Here is an 18,500-nt window from a genome sequence, read left to right as displayed (position 1 = left end):
CCCTGCCCCTCAGCGAAGACTGCAAGCCCTCTCTCACACAACACAGGTTATCTAACCCTCCTTGCTCCCTCCCCACATACCACAGCCTCCCTCTCATAGGCCCCGCACCTGACCTCAGGCCACCTCTCCTCTCGGCACAGACGCCATCCATCCCCTTTACTTTCGGTCGCAGGATTTAACATTTCATTCCACCCCCTTCTCTCACCCTTCAGTGTAATGACGGGTTCATACTGCATCTAGCCTCTCAACTAGGGACACAGGGCTCATACTACATCTCTGCCCTCTCAGCAGGGGCTCCAACCATCTCCTCCCTTCACTCTGGTGATACAGGGCTCATACCACCTCTGCCCTCTCAGCAGGGACTCCAACCATCTCCTCCCTTCACTCTGGTGATACAGGGCTCATACTACATCTCTGCCCTCTCAGCAGGGACTCTATACATCTCTTCCCTTCACTCTGGTGACACAGGGCTCATACACCTCTGCCCTCTCGGCAGGGGCTCCAACCATCTCCTCCCTTCACTCTGGTGACACAGGGCTCATACCACATCTGCCCTCTCAGCAGGGACTCTATACATCTCCTCCCTTCACTCTGGTGATACAGGGCTCATACCACCTCTGCCCTCTCAGCAGGGACTCCAACCATCTCCTCCCTTCACTCTGGTGATACAGGGCTCATACCACCTCTGCCCTCTCAGCAGGGACTCTATACATCACATCCCTTCACTCTGGTGATACGGGGCTCATACCACCTCTGCCCTCTCAGCAGGGGCTCCAACCATCTCCTCCCTTCACTCTGGTGATACAGGGCTCATACCACCTCTGCCCTCTCAGCAGAGACTCTATACATCTCCTCCCTTTACTCTGGTGACACAGGGCTCATACCACCTCTGCCCTCTCAGCAGGGACTCTATACATCACATCCCTTCACTCTGGTGATACAGGGCTCATACCACCTCTGCCCTCTCAGCAGGGACTCCAACCATCTCCTCCCTTCACTCTGGTGATACAGGGTTAATACCACTTCTGCCCTCTCAGCAGAGATTCTATACATCTCCTCCCTTTACTCTGGTGACACAGGGCTCATACCACCTCTGCCCTCTCAGCATGGACTCTATACATCACATCCCTTCACTCTGGTGACACAGGGCTCATTCCACCTCTGCCCTCTCAGCAGGAACTCCAACCATCTCTTCCCTTCACTCTGGTGACACAGGGCTCATACACCTCTGCCCTCTCAGCAGGGGCTCCAACCATCTCCTCCCTTCACTCTGGTGACACAGGGCTCATACCACATCTGCCCTCTCAGCAGGGACTCTATACATCACATCCCTTCACTCTGCTGACACAGGGCTCATACCACCTCTGCCCTCTCAGCAGGGAGTCTATACATCACATCCCTTCACTCTGGTGATACGGGGCTCATACCACCTCTGCCCTCTCAGCAGGGACTCTATACATCACATCCCTTCACTCTGGTGATACGGGGCTCATACCACCTCTGCCCTCTCAGCAGGGACTCCAACCATCTCCTCCCTTCACTCTCGTGACACAGGGTTCATACCACCTCTGCCCTCTCAGCAGAGACTCTATACATCTCCTCCCTTCACTCTGGTGACACAGGTCTCATATTACCTCTGCCCTCTCAGCGGGGAATCTATACATCACATCCCTTCACTCTGGTGATACAGGGCTCATACCACCTCTGCCCTCTCAGCAGGGACTCCAACCATCTCCTTCCTTCACTCTGGTGACACTGGGCTCATACCACCTCTGCCCTCTCAGCGGGGTCTCTATACATCTCCTCCCTTCACTCTGGTGACACAGGGCTCATACCACCTCTGCCCTCTCAGCAGGGACTCTATACATCACATCCCTTCACTCTGGTGATACGGGGCTCATACCACCTCTGCCCTCTCAGCGGGGTCTCTATACATCACATCCCTTCACTCTGGTGATACGGGGCTCATACCACCTCTGCCCTCTCAGCGGGGTCTCTATACATCACATCCCTTCACTCTGGTGATACAGGGCTCATACCACCCCTGCCCTCTAAGCAGGGACTCCAACCATCTCCTTCCTTCACTCTGGTGACACTGGGCTCATACCACCTCTGCCCTCTCAGCGGGGTCTCTATACATCTCCTCCCTTCACTCTGGTGACACAGGGCTCATACCACCTCTGCCCTCTCAGCAGGGACTCTATACATCACATCCCTTCACTCTGGTGATACGGGGCTCATACCACCTCTGCCCTCTCAGCGGGGTCTCTATACATCACATCCCTTCACTCTGGTGATACAGGGCTCATACCACCCCTGCCCTCTAAGCAGGGACTCCAACCATCTCTCCCCTTCATTCTAGTGATACAGACCTCGTGCCTCCCCTGCCCCCCCAGCGCGGGCCCGAACACTGCGTTTATGGTTGTTCCCATTGAACAGGCTTCAAGACCCCTCCGCTCTTGCGCCAGAGCCTCGGGGCCCTCCCTTTTCCTCTGCTTGGTGTCATGAAATGACTACACATACTTTCCCTCAGCTCTTGCGCCACAGGGTTTAAACCTGTCCTCCCACTCTGTCCTGGCGCATAGTTGTGCCTTCGCCCTGGCGACACCGACTTTGTGAACCATTCAGAAAGTATCTCTTGGCCCCTACCCTACTCCCTGCAATCTCTCCCTTACATCCTGATGCTGTAGGCCTTCCCCTCTCTTGCCCTAGTCTCCCAACTCCGTACGATCAGCTCCCAAGCCATACACACTATGCGCAGGGCCACTGGGATCATGTGGCCGCGGCGATTTTCGCACAATTGTAGATTTGCCACCTAAACCATCACTTGCCGCATAATCTGCAGAATTTAACAACAACAAAAATATTTCTAGCTCAAACATTACTAAAAACGTAGTGACTCGTGTTACCACCAGTGGAAGGTCCGTTGCAAAGGTTGGCTGGTCACCTTTCTATAGTTCATTGCTATATTTAAATATTAAACTGGTACTAACGAAGTACAACTAATGCCCTAACAGTATTTAGTTTCAAAATCGCAAAATGTGCCGCATAATTTGCCTTTTCCTGCTGCGTAATTTAACACTGCGCGTAATTTAGCCCTTCCTGTGGCCCTGAGTACACCCACTCCAGCCCTCACCACCGGCCCCAAGCCCTCCCCTGACCTATTCCAACCACCCCCCCCACATTCACTGAAAAAACATCCTGCAACCTAGGGGGGCTTCGGGGATATCTGAACAGAACCACCCACAGGATCAGCTAATATTCTTTCACAGGGTATATGGTGACAGGCGCCCCGGTTTTTCACCAGCTGTCCGAGCATATCTCAGTTAATTTGGTTTGTCCCGGTTTTCAGAGAAGGTCAACTCAAAAGAGTCGGTGGCTGCTTTGATGTGTGCCAACGCAGCACCGCTCAGCATCTGTTATCAGAAGGCAGGTTACTGAGCAGGTGAAACACTGGGCTTGAAAATGTGCATTTTATTTCCTTGCACCTCCTTGCCTGTGTTATCATGTGAGTGAGCGCTGTCATTCGGTGCCCCCGGGATAAAGTACATTTTTGACCCTTCTATTTTTGTGAAATGTCACGCATTTTGTTGTTGTTGCTTTAAAGATCGATCTGGTCTCCCTAACAGGTGAGCAGGCTCCATGCACTACTCTGCCGGTCACCGAGCTTGCTGCTGTCACAGCCCAGCTGAGAGTTTTATTACTAAACCTGGTGTGTTACTGAAGACAGGCAGTGGCGGGTTGGTGAATGTGCCCATTGGGGTACCACGACAGGTCTCTCACGGTGCTGCAGACCCCCGAGGGCTCATCTGAACATGGGGTGCACTGGGGCCAAGAGCTGTCCACCATCCAGAGGATGGAGCTGGCCAGGGGTGCTTTAAAGACAACACTAGGGGCATCAAATAATGAGGCAACAAAAGATCAAATGGGGCAGGTGACGGAGGGATGCCTAATGGGTACTGAACCACCACACAAGCACAAAGGTACCATCACCACAAGGGTGAGGCAGGTGATCACGGGTAAGAGACAGGGGAACATAAGAAGGCCTGGATACAGGAGGAGTCAGGCGCAGTACACAAAGCAAGGACATGAAAAAGGCACCGAGACACGAATATGGGGATTTTGTCCCCCCCCCAAAAAAAAAGATAATTCACAGAAATTCATAAACCTGAGTGATGAACAGAAGCTTTTAACCCTGACCTATGAAAACTCAGAGTTGAAAGATGAAGGTGGAACAGAAGCGGTCAGTCTAGGGTTCAGAGTAATGAAGACGTGGGACAGGCCAGAGCACGAGTTACCCACACTTTATAAACTCAGTGCAATGAAGAGCATCCCTGAGGCAGAAGTAACATACGAGATAGTGACAGGAAGGGTCTACACAAACAAGCCTTGGCAGCGACACCAGAAGGCATTACAGGACAAGAACTCTAGTATACGAGCTCCTCTCATCTCAGACAATACCCATCGACCCCTCCAGCAGAGAGAGTACTCCAGCACTGGCAGTACTCTGGCTCCCATCAGCGCTAAACGGTACTCCAGCACATGTATGCATTGACAGTACTCCGGCGCACACCTGCACTGACAGTTCTCCAGCACACACCAGTGACAGTACTCCAGTACTGAAGGTACTCCTCTCCCATCAGCGCTGAGGGTACTCCAGTACCCATCCAAATGACAGTTATCCAGCTAGAACCAGCACTGACCGTACTCCAACACACACCTGCACTGAAAGGTCACCAGCCACAGTACATCACTGAAGGTACTCTGGCTCCCATCAATGCTGAGGGTACTCTAGCACCCACCACACAGAGTACTCCAGCACAAACCAGCACTGACTGTAGTCCAACACACCACCAGTGACAGTACTCCGGAACACACCAGTGACAGTACTCCGGAACACACCAGCAACAGTACTCCAGTACTGAAGGTACTCTGCCTCCCATCAGCGCTGAGGGTAATCCAGCTAGAACAAGCACTGACCGTACTCCAGCACACACCACCACTGACAGTACTCCAACACACACCACCACTGACAGTACTCCAGGTCACCAGCCACAGTACTACAGCACTGAAGGTACTCTGGCTCCCATCAATGCTGAGGGTACTCCAGCACACCAGCACTGACAGTACTCCAGCACACACCAGCAACAGTACTCCGGCACACACCAGCACAGACAGTACTCCGGCACACACCAGCACAGACAGTACTCCGGCACACACCAGCACAGACAGTACTCCGGCACACACCAGCACAGACAGTACTCCGGCACACACCAGCACAGACAGTACTCCGGCACACACACTAGCACAGACAGTACTCCGGCGCACACACTAGCACCGACAGTACTCCGGCACACACCAGCACCGACAGTTATCCGGCACACACCAGCACTGACAGTTATCCAGCACACACCAGCAAAAGTACTCCAGTACTGAAGGTACTCTGCCTCCCATCAGCGCTGAGGGTGTTCCAGTACCCACCCAAATTACAGGAATCCAGCTAGAACCAGCACTGACCGTACTCCAGCACACACCACCATTGACAGTACTCCAACACACACCTGCACTGACAGTACTCCAGGTCACCAGCCTCAGTACTCCAGCACAAACCAGCACTGACTGTAGTCTAGCACACCACCACTGACTGTAGTCCAGCACACCACCACTGACTGTAGTCCAGCACACACCAGGACCGACCGCACTCCAGGACACACCTGGACCGACCGCACTCCAGGACACACCTGGACCGACCGCACTCCAGGACACACCTGGACCGACCGCACTCCAGGACACACCTGGACCGACCGCACTCCAGGACACACCTGGACCGACCGCACTCCAGGACACACCTGGACCGACCGCACTCCGGCACACACCAGCACCGACAGTACTCCGGCACACACCAGCACCGACAGTACTCCGGCACACACCAGCACCGACAGTACTCCGGCACACACCAGCACCGACAGTACTCCGGTACTCATCACCGCTGACCATACTCCAGCACATGTCTGCACTGACAGTACTCCGGCACACACCTGCACTGAGAGTACTCCAGCACACACCAGTGACAGTACCCCAGCACATACCAGCGACTACTCCAGCGCACCCAAGCACCGGCAGTACTCCAGCACAAGCTACCACGGGCAGTACTCCAGCACACCAAGGACTGACAGTACTCCAAAACACACCAGCACTGACAGTACTCCAGCACTGACTGTTCAACTGCGTATACCAGCACTGCAATACTATGGCTCCCATCACCGCTGACAGAACTCCAGCACACACCTTAAGTGACAGCACTCCAGCACACACCAGTGACAGTACTCCAGCACTGAAAGTACTCTGGCTCCCATCAGCGCTGAGGGCGCTCCAGCACCCAACACACTGACAGTACTCCAACACTTACCGTTCTCCAGCACACACCAGCAACAGTACATCAGCACACACCAGGACCGACAGTACTCCAGCACAAGCTACCACCGACAGTACTCCAGCACACACCAGCACCGACAGTACTCCAGCACACACCAGCACCGACAGTACTCCAGCACACACCAGCACCGACAGTACTCCAGCACACACCAGCACCGACAGTACTCCAGCACTGGAAGTACTCTGGCTCCCATCACCTCTGACCATACTCCAGCACATGTCTGCACTGACAGTATTCCAGCACACACCAGCAACAGTACTCCAACACTGAAGGTACTCTGGCTCCCAACAGAGCTGTGGGTACTCCAGCACCCACTGCACTAACAGTACTCCAGCACGAACCAGAACTGACTGTACTCCAGCACTTACCACCACTGACAGTACTCCAACATACATCAGCAACAGTACCCCAGCACAGAACAGCGACTACTCCAGCGCACACAAGCACCGGCAGTACTCCAGCACACGCTACCACTGGCAGTACTCCAGCACACCAAGGACTGACAGTACTCCAGCACTGACTGTTCAACTGCGTATACCAGCACTGCAATACTATGGCTCCCATCACCGCTAACAGTACTCCAGCACACGCCTTAAGTGACAGTGCAGGTGTGAGCAGGAGTACTAACAGTACTCCAGCTCACACCAGCAACAATACACGAGCACACACCAGCGACGACAGTACTCTACCATACACCATCACTGACACGACGCTGGCTCCCATCAATGCCCACCATGGACAGTACTCCAGCACATGCTACCACTGACAGTACTTGAGAACACCCCAGCGCTGACAGTACTCTAGCACCCACACCAGCGCCGACAGTACACCAGAACTCACCGACAGTACTCCAGCACACATTTGCACTGCCAGTACACTGGCACCAAAACCACTGACAGTACTACAGCACTCACCTAGACCGACAGTACTCCAGCGCACACCTACACTGACACTACTCCAGCACACACCAGCGCTGACTGTACTCTAGCATCCAAATGCACTGAATGGCAGCCAGCCTCACAAATCCCCTATACCCGGTGCTTAAAATCGCTGGGTACAAGCAGGTATTCAGTACCTACACTTCTTTAATTTGGAAGGGATAATACCAGCGCTCCGCAGAACTGCTCTGATGCTTTTAAAAGGAGAGCACAAATCCTTCTCAACAACAAATAGATACTCTCGAGCAAGGAGTACCCACACTTCTATATTTCTATTTCAAGCACTGCCTATGTCCTCCCATCTTAACAGTACTTCACAATCTGAACACTATCCCTGCCCTTATGCTTCTCCGGCCCAGTCAGTGTTCCATTTATCCAGTACTCCCTCCGAGCCCAGCCAGTGTCCCATATCCAGTACTCCCTCTTACCCCAACCAGTGTCCCATATCCAGTACTCCCTCCTACCCCAACCAGTGTCCCATATCCAGTACTCCCTCCTACCCCAACCAGTGTCCCATATCCAGTACTCCCTCCTACCCCAACCAGTGTCCCATATCCAGTACTCCCTCCTACCCCAACCAGTGTCCCATATCCAGTACTCCCTCCTACCCCAACCAGTGTCCCATATCCAGTACTCCCTCCTAGACCAATCACTGTCCATATCTAGTACTCCCTCCCAACCCAATCACTGGCTCATACCCAGTAATCACTCCTAGTCCAATCACTGTGCATATAAAGTACTCCCTCCCAGCCCAGTCACTGTCCCATAGCCTGTACTCCCTCAACCCAGTCAATGCCCCATAAACAGTACTCCCTCCCAGCCCAGTCACTGTCCCATATCCAGTACTCACTCCTAGACCAATCACTGTCCCATATCCAGTACTCACTCCTACCCCAACCACTGTCCCATATCCAGTACTCACTCCTAGACCAATCACTGTCCCATATCCAGTACTCACTCCTAGACCAATCACTGTCCCATATCCAGTACTCACTCCTAGACCAATCACTGCCCCATATGCAGTACTCCCTCCCCGCCCAGTCAGTGCCCCGTACCCACGAACTACTTCACTCCTGCCGGGCACCTCTGCTGAGCGCTCACCGCGGCCCCTCCAGCACAGAGGCCCCCCTGGCCCCCCTCCACCCCCCAGCAGAGTCACTGCCCCAGGTCCCCAGCGGACGCCCCACCTGCCCATTCGCTGCCGGGCTCCTCCGCTGCGCGCTCACCTGCCCCGCCCGGCTCCTCCAGCTCTGCGGCTGTCACTGCCCCGGCCCTGCTGGGAGGAAACGCAGACACCGGAAGTGTCTCCGGGGAACACCCAGGCCAGGCTGGAGCCCCGCCCACACGGCATGACACCCGAGCCGCGGAGGAAGCGGAAGCCTGCTGACCGGAAGTGACGACACGGCAGAGGGGGCGCCAGGAGCTCTGAAAGGGCTCAAGGACCAGGCGCGTTGGCTCTGGGCGCCGAGGAATGCCTCGTGGCACAGAGCATGCGCAGACGGGAGAGTGGGCGTGCCCATGGTAGGCTGGGGGCGTGGTCATGCTGATCTCAGCGCCCCGAAGCCCCCTTCCTTCTTTCCTGCAGCCTGGCGCAGTTTTACTAAAAGTTTAAGCTTCTGCTGCCTTTGGTGCACGAGGACGTGCATGTGAGCAAATCTCTGAAGCGTTCAGCTTAATGTCACCAGATTTACAGAAGCAAAAACCGGGACAGGCCGTAGACAGAAGCTACAGTCTCACTGTCTGTAATTAAGATTTAAAAAAATCATTAATATGTGTTACCTATTATGTGTGAATATAAAGAATGGGCCAAGTAGCTGCTTAAAAATCATAACAAATATCCCATACAGGGACAAGCCTGATCAACCAGTCACATTAATATGAAAACAATCCATGGAAACCACCAGAGAGCCTGGGAGCATGAACTCTGGATTGGTAATTCTATGTCAGGGGATCGGATTATGCTTCTCCTTCTTTGCTGTTTATTATTACACAAACCACGGCAGCCAATAAAATTAACTTTTTGAGGAAACTACAGTACCCCTAAACATGAAGTCAAAGTATCACCCCAAAACACAGTCCACACCAATACATATCTTCGAGAACCTCCATAACTGTTCCTCTTTTTCTTTCCTGCTTCGGAAGAGATAAGTACTACAATTTTCTTTCTCTTCATTTATTGTAATTGCTTGACTTGTATGATACCGCCGCCACGGAGTCCTCTTTTTAGCTCGTGGTCCGCGTGCTCTTCGCACCGCGGCCTCCATTTCAGATTTGAAATCTGACAGCGAGCTCACGCCACCAGACTCGGCTCTAATTGACTCGGCTCCTGCTGATATTTCTCAATCAAGCAGAGCGTTCCCCTCACAGCCATTGCACAGTCACAAGAGTTTGGGTCTCCCCCCCCACCCTAACGATAGATTACAAAGTGAGCATTTCACCACTGCTCAGTTCATACTACGCACCATAAGCGAACAGCAGAGCCAGGATGATGCTGCCTACCTTAATAAGAAAGAGCATTTGCTCCTCGCTGAGGACATTGTTCATGGCCTGCACGCCTCAATCCGTAAAGAGACCCCTAGCAGTCGCTCTCCAACCAATCGCCCAACAGCTTAAGCGGTATGCTTTGAAGGTCCCTCCCTATGGTCAGTCCACCCCTCTGCCCCTTACTGCCACTGGTCAGGAAAGATCCCTGCCAGGTCCTGAATGGCCCCATGCAGCCCCTATGGCGTGTCTGTCCCAATCTCATGCAACTTCCGACCACTAACGTTCACGCAACCATCCACCAGCATCCTGGCTCTATCCTACCCTCCCCCCCCCCAGAGGATGCCTCTGACGCCTCTCATTACCCCTCCAGTCCGATTCGGACGACGACTCACCCTCAAATGTGGCGCATGCACTCCTCTGATGAGCAACAGCACCCCCCCCCTTCTATAAAGGCATAGCTCCTACATCTTCCCACAGTTTTAACCCGGACAAAATTGTACACGCCAGGTCCTCAGACTGGGCCCTCCTCCCAGCAGTAACAGACTATGCCCATGCACGACTAAGGAAAGCCTTAGATGACGACTTCCGGAATCGCCTTTGGTCCGAATGCCCTCACCCTGACATACCTGACAAGGTGGCCTTGACCCCTGAGCTAGACCTAAATCTAGCAACCTTCACAAAAGACCCTAAGAAGAACATAGACAGGTCCTGGAAGTTCTGCCAGAACAAAGTCCTGGACCTTTATGGTCCTTTATGCAAGATCCTAGACCTGGCAGTGACTGCAAAAGAGTCTGGCTCCCAGATAGACCCTGACACGCTAACCAGATGGGCTCAACATGCACTATACTTATTGAGGAACACTAATTGCACTATGTCCATGGAGAGGAGAAGTTCTAGTCTGCTACAAGTAGATCCCAAGTTGGCAGATCTCACTAACACTAAGCCAGGTCCCCTAGCCGATAGACTTTTGTTCAGCAGTAAATTTTTGAAGGACTTGGGCAAATTCGTCCATACATTTACCGCAATGGACAAGGCCCAGACATCCCTCAACAAGGTGTTCCAGCATAACATTTTTGCCAGGACCGGCAGACATAGAGGGCGTCTATCTGGCCATGCCATCTCAAACAGCCCTCATCCATCCTACACCTCTTCAGGGAGAGGATTTTCGTCTCCCTGAGAGACCTTTTACCCTGCCAGAGCATGAGCAGGCTGTGCCCGCTCCAACCGCGGTAGTTTCAGAAAAAACTTCAATTCCGACTCCAACCCTCAAGGTAAGCTTGATTTCTCCCTTACTAGTGACACAAGGGGGTAGGAACAAACTTTTTCTGCACAATTGGTCGGCACTAACATCAGATGGGTTCTGGAGACAGTGGCAGGTTTCCATCTAGAATTTTTTGGGAATCCTCAACAGAAATCCTTGCCGCCACCTATCCATTTTTCCCAACTAGATATAGCTTTTATTCAGCAAGAAGTCCAACAACTGTTGCTCAAAGACGTAATTGCTCCATGCCATCAAGACCCTTCAGTTTTCTGCAGCAATATCTTTACAGTAAGGAATAGAGGTGGAGGTCACATCTAGTTATCAACCTGAGGGAGTTCAACTCCTAGATTCTATACCGGCACTTCAAGATGGAAGGGATCCATCTTCTGAGGGACATTCTTCGGAAGGCGACTGGATGGTACGATTAGACCTGAAGGATGCCTATCTCACAATTCAAATTTTTCCTCCCCAAAGGAAATATCTCCAATTCAAGTGGGACAGTCAATGGTTCCACTTCAAATTACTCCCATTCGGTCTTTCGCCTGTACCCTGGTGCTTCACCAAGGTTATGCAACCAGTAGTAGAGAATCTCCGTGCCAGGGGAGTGCGAATGATCTTCTATTTAGACAACATGTTGCTTATGGCCCAACTTCTCATGCCACATTTAGATTGGAGCATACAGTTGCTCCAGGAACTGGGCCTCCTGATCAATGTAAAGAACTGCTCTGACATCATCTCGTCAGATGGAGTTTCTGGGATTTCAGATCAACTCTTTTTCTTCTCTCCTGTCCCTTCCGGCCAGAAGTTACAATCAATTCGGAAGGAGATCAAGTCCACTCCCCAAAAAGACAAAATATCCCTCAGAGTCCTGGCCAGGTTAGAGGGATTACTAGCATCATCCATACAGGCTATATTTCCAGCGCCCCTGCATTACCGAGCACTGCAGCGTCTAAAAATTCATCACTTCCTAAGGGCCTCTCTTACACGGAGCTCATATCTCTCACCAAGGAGACGTGCTGCGAGCTCCAATGGTGGCTCGATCACATAGCAGCGTGGAACGTCAGAGCCATTTTTGGCTCTCGGACGGATATTCTGGAATCAGATGGCAGCAAATGGGGTTGGCGAGCCAGAATCAACATGGTCTTCACAGGAGGTCGATGGTCACGCGAAGAGTCCCTTGGAGCGGTTAGCAGGCTAGTTCGCCATAAAAACTCTTGCCCCTCAATCCAATGCGCATGGACAGATCAGAGGTCTGTTACGTCAGCAAGTTAGGCAAGACGAGATCTTGTGTTCTAGTGGAGATATCAAAGGCGTTTTGGCACTATTGCCTTCAGAATCAGATTGCACTGACAGCGGAATAGCATCCAGGTCAACTCAATACAATAGCAGATTGGAACTCCAGATACTTCAGAGATTCCAACGAGTGGAAACTCCATCCTTAAGTGTTCGAAGCACTTCAAGGGAGATGGGGACAATGTCACATAGACCTGTTTGCGTCTTGGCTCTCCCATCAACTGTATCAGTTCTACTCTTGGGGACCGGATCACTTGGCCAGAGCCACAGATGCCTTCTTCTACAGTGGGCAGACCCTGTTCTATGTGCTTTTCCTCCTTCATAATAATACCCAGAGTAGCAGCTCAATTCATCATTCAGAAGGCAGAATTGACTCTGATCACTCCTTTTTGGAGAGCTCAGCTTTGGTTTCCAGTTCTTCTGGAAATGTCCAGGGACTTTCCAGTTCAGAGTCCTTCAATTCCATGGCTCTTGTTGGACCCAGCAGGTCAGTCACATCCTCTTCTGACCCAGGACAAACTGCACCTCATGGCTGGGTGCATTGCCAGCAATGCTGGCATCTGCCGGACCTTTCGGAACAGTCGGTCTCCTTCATTTCAGCATCTTGGTCAGACTCCAGGTCCCCTGTGCCTCTCCCACGCTCAGTTAAAACGGCGAAATACTGCTTAAATGAATTTTAAAATGTATGTGAACTGTTAAACCTGAATCTGAATTGAGGAATTTGTAATCGAACTGACACTGCACTCCGTGTATTTGAAGGAGCGAGACGCTCGTCTTTTAATAGAAACTTATTTTGTTTTTATTGCCGCCATTTTGGGGGGTTAGCACTCTAGCTTTTAGTGCTGGAGGGCTATTTTTAGCCACACTATGAGCGCGGCGCGCAGCTGAAGGTAGGCAGAGGTCCCCTGTGCCTCTCCCACGCTCAGTTAAAACGGCGAAATACTGCTTAAATGAATTTTAAAATTTATGTGAACTGTTAAACCTGAATCTGAATTGAGGAATTTGTAATCAAACTGACACTGCACTTTGCACTTCGTGTATTTGAAGGAGCAAGACGCTCGTCTTTTAATAGAAACTTATTTCGTTTTTATTGCCGCCATTTTGGGGGGTTAGCACTCTAGCTTTTAGTGCTGGAAGGCTATTTTTAGCCACACTATGAGCGCGGCGCACAGCTGAAGGTAGGCAGAGGTCCCCTGTGCCTCTCCCACGCTCAGTTAAAATGGCGGAATACTGCTTAAATGAATTTTAAAATTTATGTGAACTGTTAAATCTGAATCTGAATTGAGGAATTTGTAATCGAACTGACACTGCACTTTGCACTTCGTGTATTTGAAGGAGCTAGACGCTCGTCTTTTAATAGAAACTTATTTCGTTTTTATTGCCGCCATTTTGGGGGATTAGCACTCTAGCTTTTAGGGCTGGAGGGCTAGTTTAGCCACACTATGAGCGCGGCGCGCAGCCGGCGCGCCAAAGGCAAGCCCGTCTGCGCCCGTCCGCGCCAGAACGAGCCAAAAGCCTAGAAATTATGTCCAGGCTCTAACTGAACAGATAGTTATCACTTACTCTAGAGAGGAACTATTTCTCCTTAACAAAAAACCTCCTGCCCGGTGTTGCAACAGCATAGACCTACATAAGGTCAAATTTAGATGTCCCAGTTGTGCATGGTCACCTAAAGGATCCACAGACCATCGACAAGCGGAGAATTATGATAAATTTCCCATATGCTTAATTAATTGTCGTTCACTAGGAGCGCATACAATGGACATTCAGCTTTTAATAGAACAAACTGAACCCCTGGCCTTGTTTCTAACAGAAACATGGCTAGATGAAAGCTCTGCACCAGATGTTGTCATGGCCCTTCCTATAGGCTATAAGATCAGTAGAGTGGACAGACCTAGTAGAGGGGGAGGCATTGCAGTCATTCTTAGAGACACATGTAAGATCAATTCCGCCCCTACTCTAATCAAAGGCTGTGAGAGTATGTCGTTCACCATCAGCGTAAACCCACATTACACACTTTCGGGTGTTCTGATCTATCGTCCACCTGGTCCCATGGGAGATTTTATAATGTCACTAGCAGAATACACCTCACAAGTAATACACACTAAATCCAACTTTTTAGTGTTGGGTGACTTTAACCTTCATGCGGAGAACACAGACAATGCATCTTCTAAGATGCTGATAGCAGATATGAATGCATGTGATTTAAAACAACTGATTCATGGCCCCACCCATGTTAAGGGTCATACACTTGATTTGTTTTTTTCTAATAACCCAAATATACATTTTTTATCATCCTCCCCGCTAGCATGGTCGGATCACTTCCTTGTAGAAATGGAATTACATCTTACACACTACAAGTTCCCATATATGGGGCACTCTCACGCAGAAGGAAATGGCACAGATTAAAATCCTCAGATTTTGTCTCCGCTCTGGAGAAAAATAGACCAGGAAGTATAAATACAAATAATATAACAGATTTTTCGCTCTCTGTTAATAAATGGATAGAGAACAGCCTAGAGGAGACTATACCCCTCTCCTCGTTTAAAAGCACCCCGCGTAAGAAGTCGGCTCCATGGTACAATGCAGACTTATTAGAGAAAAAAAGAGAGTGTAGGAAACTAGAGCGGAGATGGCGCTGCACCAAAGATGAATCCATGAAAAGGGATTATAAAAATTTAATTTGAGATTATCATCTGGAAATTAAAAAAACTCAGGCGACCTATTACTCAGGAAAAATTGAAGCGGCGGCCAACTCACCCAAGGAGATCTTTAATGCCCTAAAAGATCTTATCCATCCAAGAGAGGTAGCAGAAACTAGGGATTCCCCCCAACAACATGTAGAAGATCTGGCTAGTTTTTTTCTGGATAAAATCCAGAATATTTACCTAGCCTTTCCTAAGTCCCCTAATAAAGGGCAGAAGAGATTAAGCCAAGAGGTTGGGCAGGTAACCCTTTTCACAAACTTTACTGCCATCAGTTTGGACAGAGTTACCAATCTATTGAGGTCAACAAAATCGGGCTCCCCACTAGACCCTTCCCCCCCCCAAATTCTATCCTTGGGAATCTCAGTGGTAGGGCCGATAATAAAGAATCTTATTAATATTTCTCTGAGTGACGGCATAGTGCCTGACCACTGGAAACAGGCCATTGTCAAGCCACTCTTGAAGAAAACCAGCCTAGATCCCAAGATCCTGAGCAACTATAGACCAATCTCATTACTGCCCCTAATTGCCAAACTGGCGGAGAAACATGTACGTCAGTTATCCACATTCCTGGAAGAAAAGAATCTTATACATCCTACCCAGATGGGTTTTAGACCTAAACATGGTACAGAAACTGCTCTGATCGCCATAACAGAAGAGGCAAGGAAGAGGATGGATTTAGGTATGGAAACCGCGATTATCCTCCTTGACCTAAGTGCGGCCTTTGATACAGTTGACTTAAAAATCCTCATAGAAAGGGTACAAGGATGTGGAATTGCCGGATCCGCGTTAGACTGGATTGGCTCCTTTTTATATGGGAGGTCTTTTCAGGTACTCGATAGAGAGTATATTTCTAAGAACACCTTCAGTAGTTGTGGTGTTCCTCAGGGCTCGGCCTTAAGTTCATTACTTTTCAACATCTACATGAGGCCATTAGCAGGCATAGTTGAGCCTTTCGGATTGAACCTAGTTTCATATGCAGATGATACGCAGCTGATAGTCTCCTTTTCTGATTCCCACCCAGATTTGGGCTCAGCCATAGGTCCATGTATGAAAGCAGTTGCAAGCTGGATGGCTGATAGTAAACTAAAGCTCAACGATGACAAAACGGAGGTTATGTTTTTTGGAAATAAAATTCCTCCATTAAACTCCAGCCTATTGAGAGGAGTATCGACCCTCCCCCCCCCTAAAGGCCTCATTAAAAGCTTAGGAGTATGGCTGGACCCCCTTCTCTCAATGGCCCAACATGCGAATAGAATAGCAGGAACTGCTTTTGCTCTGCTAAGGACCCTGAGGAAGGTTCTAACTATTTTACCTTTCCCAGCTAGAAGAGTGGTTGTCCAGGCACTGATTGGTGCTCGGATTGACTATGGTAATGCTTTATTTATTGGCTCCCCGAAATATGTAATTCAGAGATTGCAAAGAGTACAAAATGCAGCGTCTCGTCTGTTATTGAATATTCCTAAACAATATTCAATACGGCCAGGAATTGTTTCCCTACACTGGCTCCCGGTAGCTGAAAGGATTCAGTTCAAGACCCTGTGCCACTTTCATAGATCCATTTTTGATAAGGGACCTGAAATGCTGAAAACTCTGGCTCAGGCCTATATTCCAGCAAGGCCACTTAGATCCTCCTCAGCTAACCTGGCTATAATTCCAACCACGAGGAAAGCCAGATGGGGAGGAAGATCGGTAGCATATCAAGGTGCTTTGCTTTGGAATAACCTTCCTCTCAAGATGAGAGCAAACCCTCAAGAGATGTCGTTTAGGAAGGAACTGAAGACTTGGCTATTTAAAACCTAAATCCCTTGAATAAATTTAAACAGTATGTCACCGTTATGGCTGTTTTAAGCGCTACGAGGCCGTTGGCAGTTAGGCGCTATATAAACCTTTATAACATAACATAACATAACTCCACCCATAAAGCTACACCTTGGCATGGCGTAGATGGGTGGGTTGGTGCATCCGTCGGGGTTTGGATCCCTTGGGGCCCCCATTGCTTCTGTAGTCAATTTCTTCACAGACATAGCTTCGGACGGGCTAAGCTGCTGCTCAGTCAATAATTACAGATCAGCTATATCAGTTGATCATGTGTTCTTAGACAGAAAACCAATAGGGGAACGCCCTCTTGTGTCTAGAGTGATGAGGGGTATTTGTTTGGCTAACCCACCTCAGCTGAAGTATGCTCATCTGTGGGACGGGAATATCATCCTAAAATGTTTACAACACTGGCCTTGCAACAGCAACTTATCTAGGAAGCAGCTGTCAGCTAAACTGACCATCTTATTGTGTCTAGTATCATGTAGAAGAGTGTCAGACGTGAGAGCTCTAGTCATTTCTGGTTGAGTCTTCTCCCCAGTTGGAGTTACATTTTCCATATCCAGAAGAACAAAAACTTTATCAAGGCAAGTAACCCACCCTAGTTTTCCAGATGATGCTAAACTGTGTGTGGTACAATGTTTAAGGGAGTATGAGGACCGTTCACGGAAATTCAGTCAATCTCCTGGGGGTCAACTGGTAATTGCACTTCAGAAACCTTTCCACACAGCATCTTTTCCACCCAGTATCTTCAGCTACATTAGCCAGATGGATGAGGTGGATTCTGACTGAAGCAGGAATAGACACTTCAGTTTTTAGGGCCTACTCTGTACGGGGTGCTATGGCATCAAAATCTTTTTCTCTTGGTTCTCAGTTACAGGAAATAATGAGGGCAGCAGACTGGTCATCCGACTCTGCATTTAAAACATTTTATTACAAACCAATTTTGAATGTAGCCTCGGTTGTCTTACAACAGCTTTAAACAAGCGTAATCCAAGCCACCGGTCCTGAAACAGAATAAAAAAAATTCTAGCATATTCTAGTAAGGACATGGAGGAGAGGATTATCCCACTCGTTAGCTTCAGATTTTTCACCCAGATATGTTTTTTCTAAGACTTATGAGCAATCAAATGTTCATCTAACTGTCTGCAATTATGTTTATGTTGCTTTTATTTATTGCGAAGTACATTGACATGTTTCATTCCATATACAAATGCATACGTACAATATGTTTATTCAAACTGAATATTACGTAGCTATTTTTCTTTATTCCAGTTTCCCATCAGAAGGCTGTGTGATGGAACAAAAGTGAACTACGTGTTTCTTCGGGTCGCTTGGCCTGCCACCTTTTGGACTCTGACGATTCTACGCTGGATCCAGTTTTCAGCTTCTTGTTAAGACTGTTTTATTCTTGAAGTTAAGATTTGTATCCCTCACTGCAAAGAAAGAGGAACATTTATGGAGGTTCTTTTGTGGGCTTGCCTTTAAAAATTTGCTTTACTTCATTAGTGAAAGGCATGCATACGTCATGCCCTTTCTGGTGTTTAGCCCTTTTTGAGAGCACC

General features: G+C 49.6%; 2 protein-coding genes across 5 annotated transcripts in view; both read right to left on the bottom strand.

The window, feature by feature from the left end:
- PCYT1A (phosphate cytidylyltransferase 1A, choline) overlaps positions 1–8,651 on the bottom strand; it is a 132,050-nt gene extending 123,399 nt beyond the window's left edge. For all 3 annotated transcript variants that reach the window (XM_069212813.1, XM_069212812.1, XM_069212814.1), the window contains exon 1: positions 8,601–8,651. The gene's annotated coding sequence lies outside the window, so the exon portion shown is untranslated. The remainder of the gene's footprint in view (positions 1–8,600) is intronic.
- Positions 1–18,500, bottom strand: part of DYNLT2B (dynein light chain Tctex-type 2B) — an 88,703-nt gene that overhangs the window by 27,447 nt on the left and 42,756 nt on the right. Inside the window, exon 6 of one of the 2 annotated variants that reach the window (XM_069212816.1) lies at positions 17,851–18,371. The exons of the other annotated variant lie outside the window; for it this stretch is intronic. The gene's annotated coding sequence lies outside the window, so the exon portion shown is untranslated. Of the gene's footprint in view, positions 1–17,850; positions 18,372–18,500 lie in introns of those variants that run through there. 2 annotated transcript variants of the gene reach the window in all.

This window comes from Pleurodeles waltl, chromosome 11, assembly GCF_031143425.1.
Source record: "Pleurodeles waltl isolate 20211129_DDA chromosome 11, aPleWal1.hap1.20221129, whole genome shotgun sequence".
Classification (NCBI taxonomy): Eukaryota; Metazoa; Chordata; class Amphibia; order Caudata; family Salamandridae; genus Pleurodeles; species Pleurodeles waltl.
Note: the sequence above shows the minus strand (reverse complement) of the source record. Positions and strands in the feature narration are given on the sequence as shown.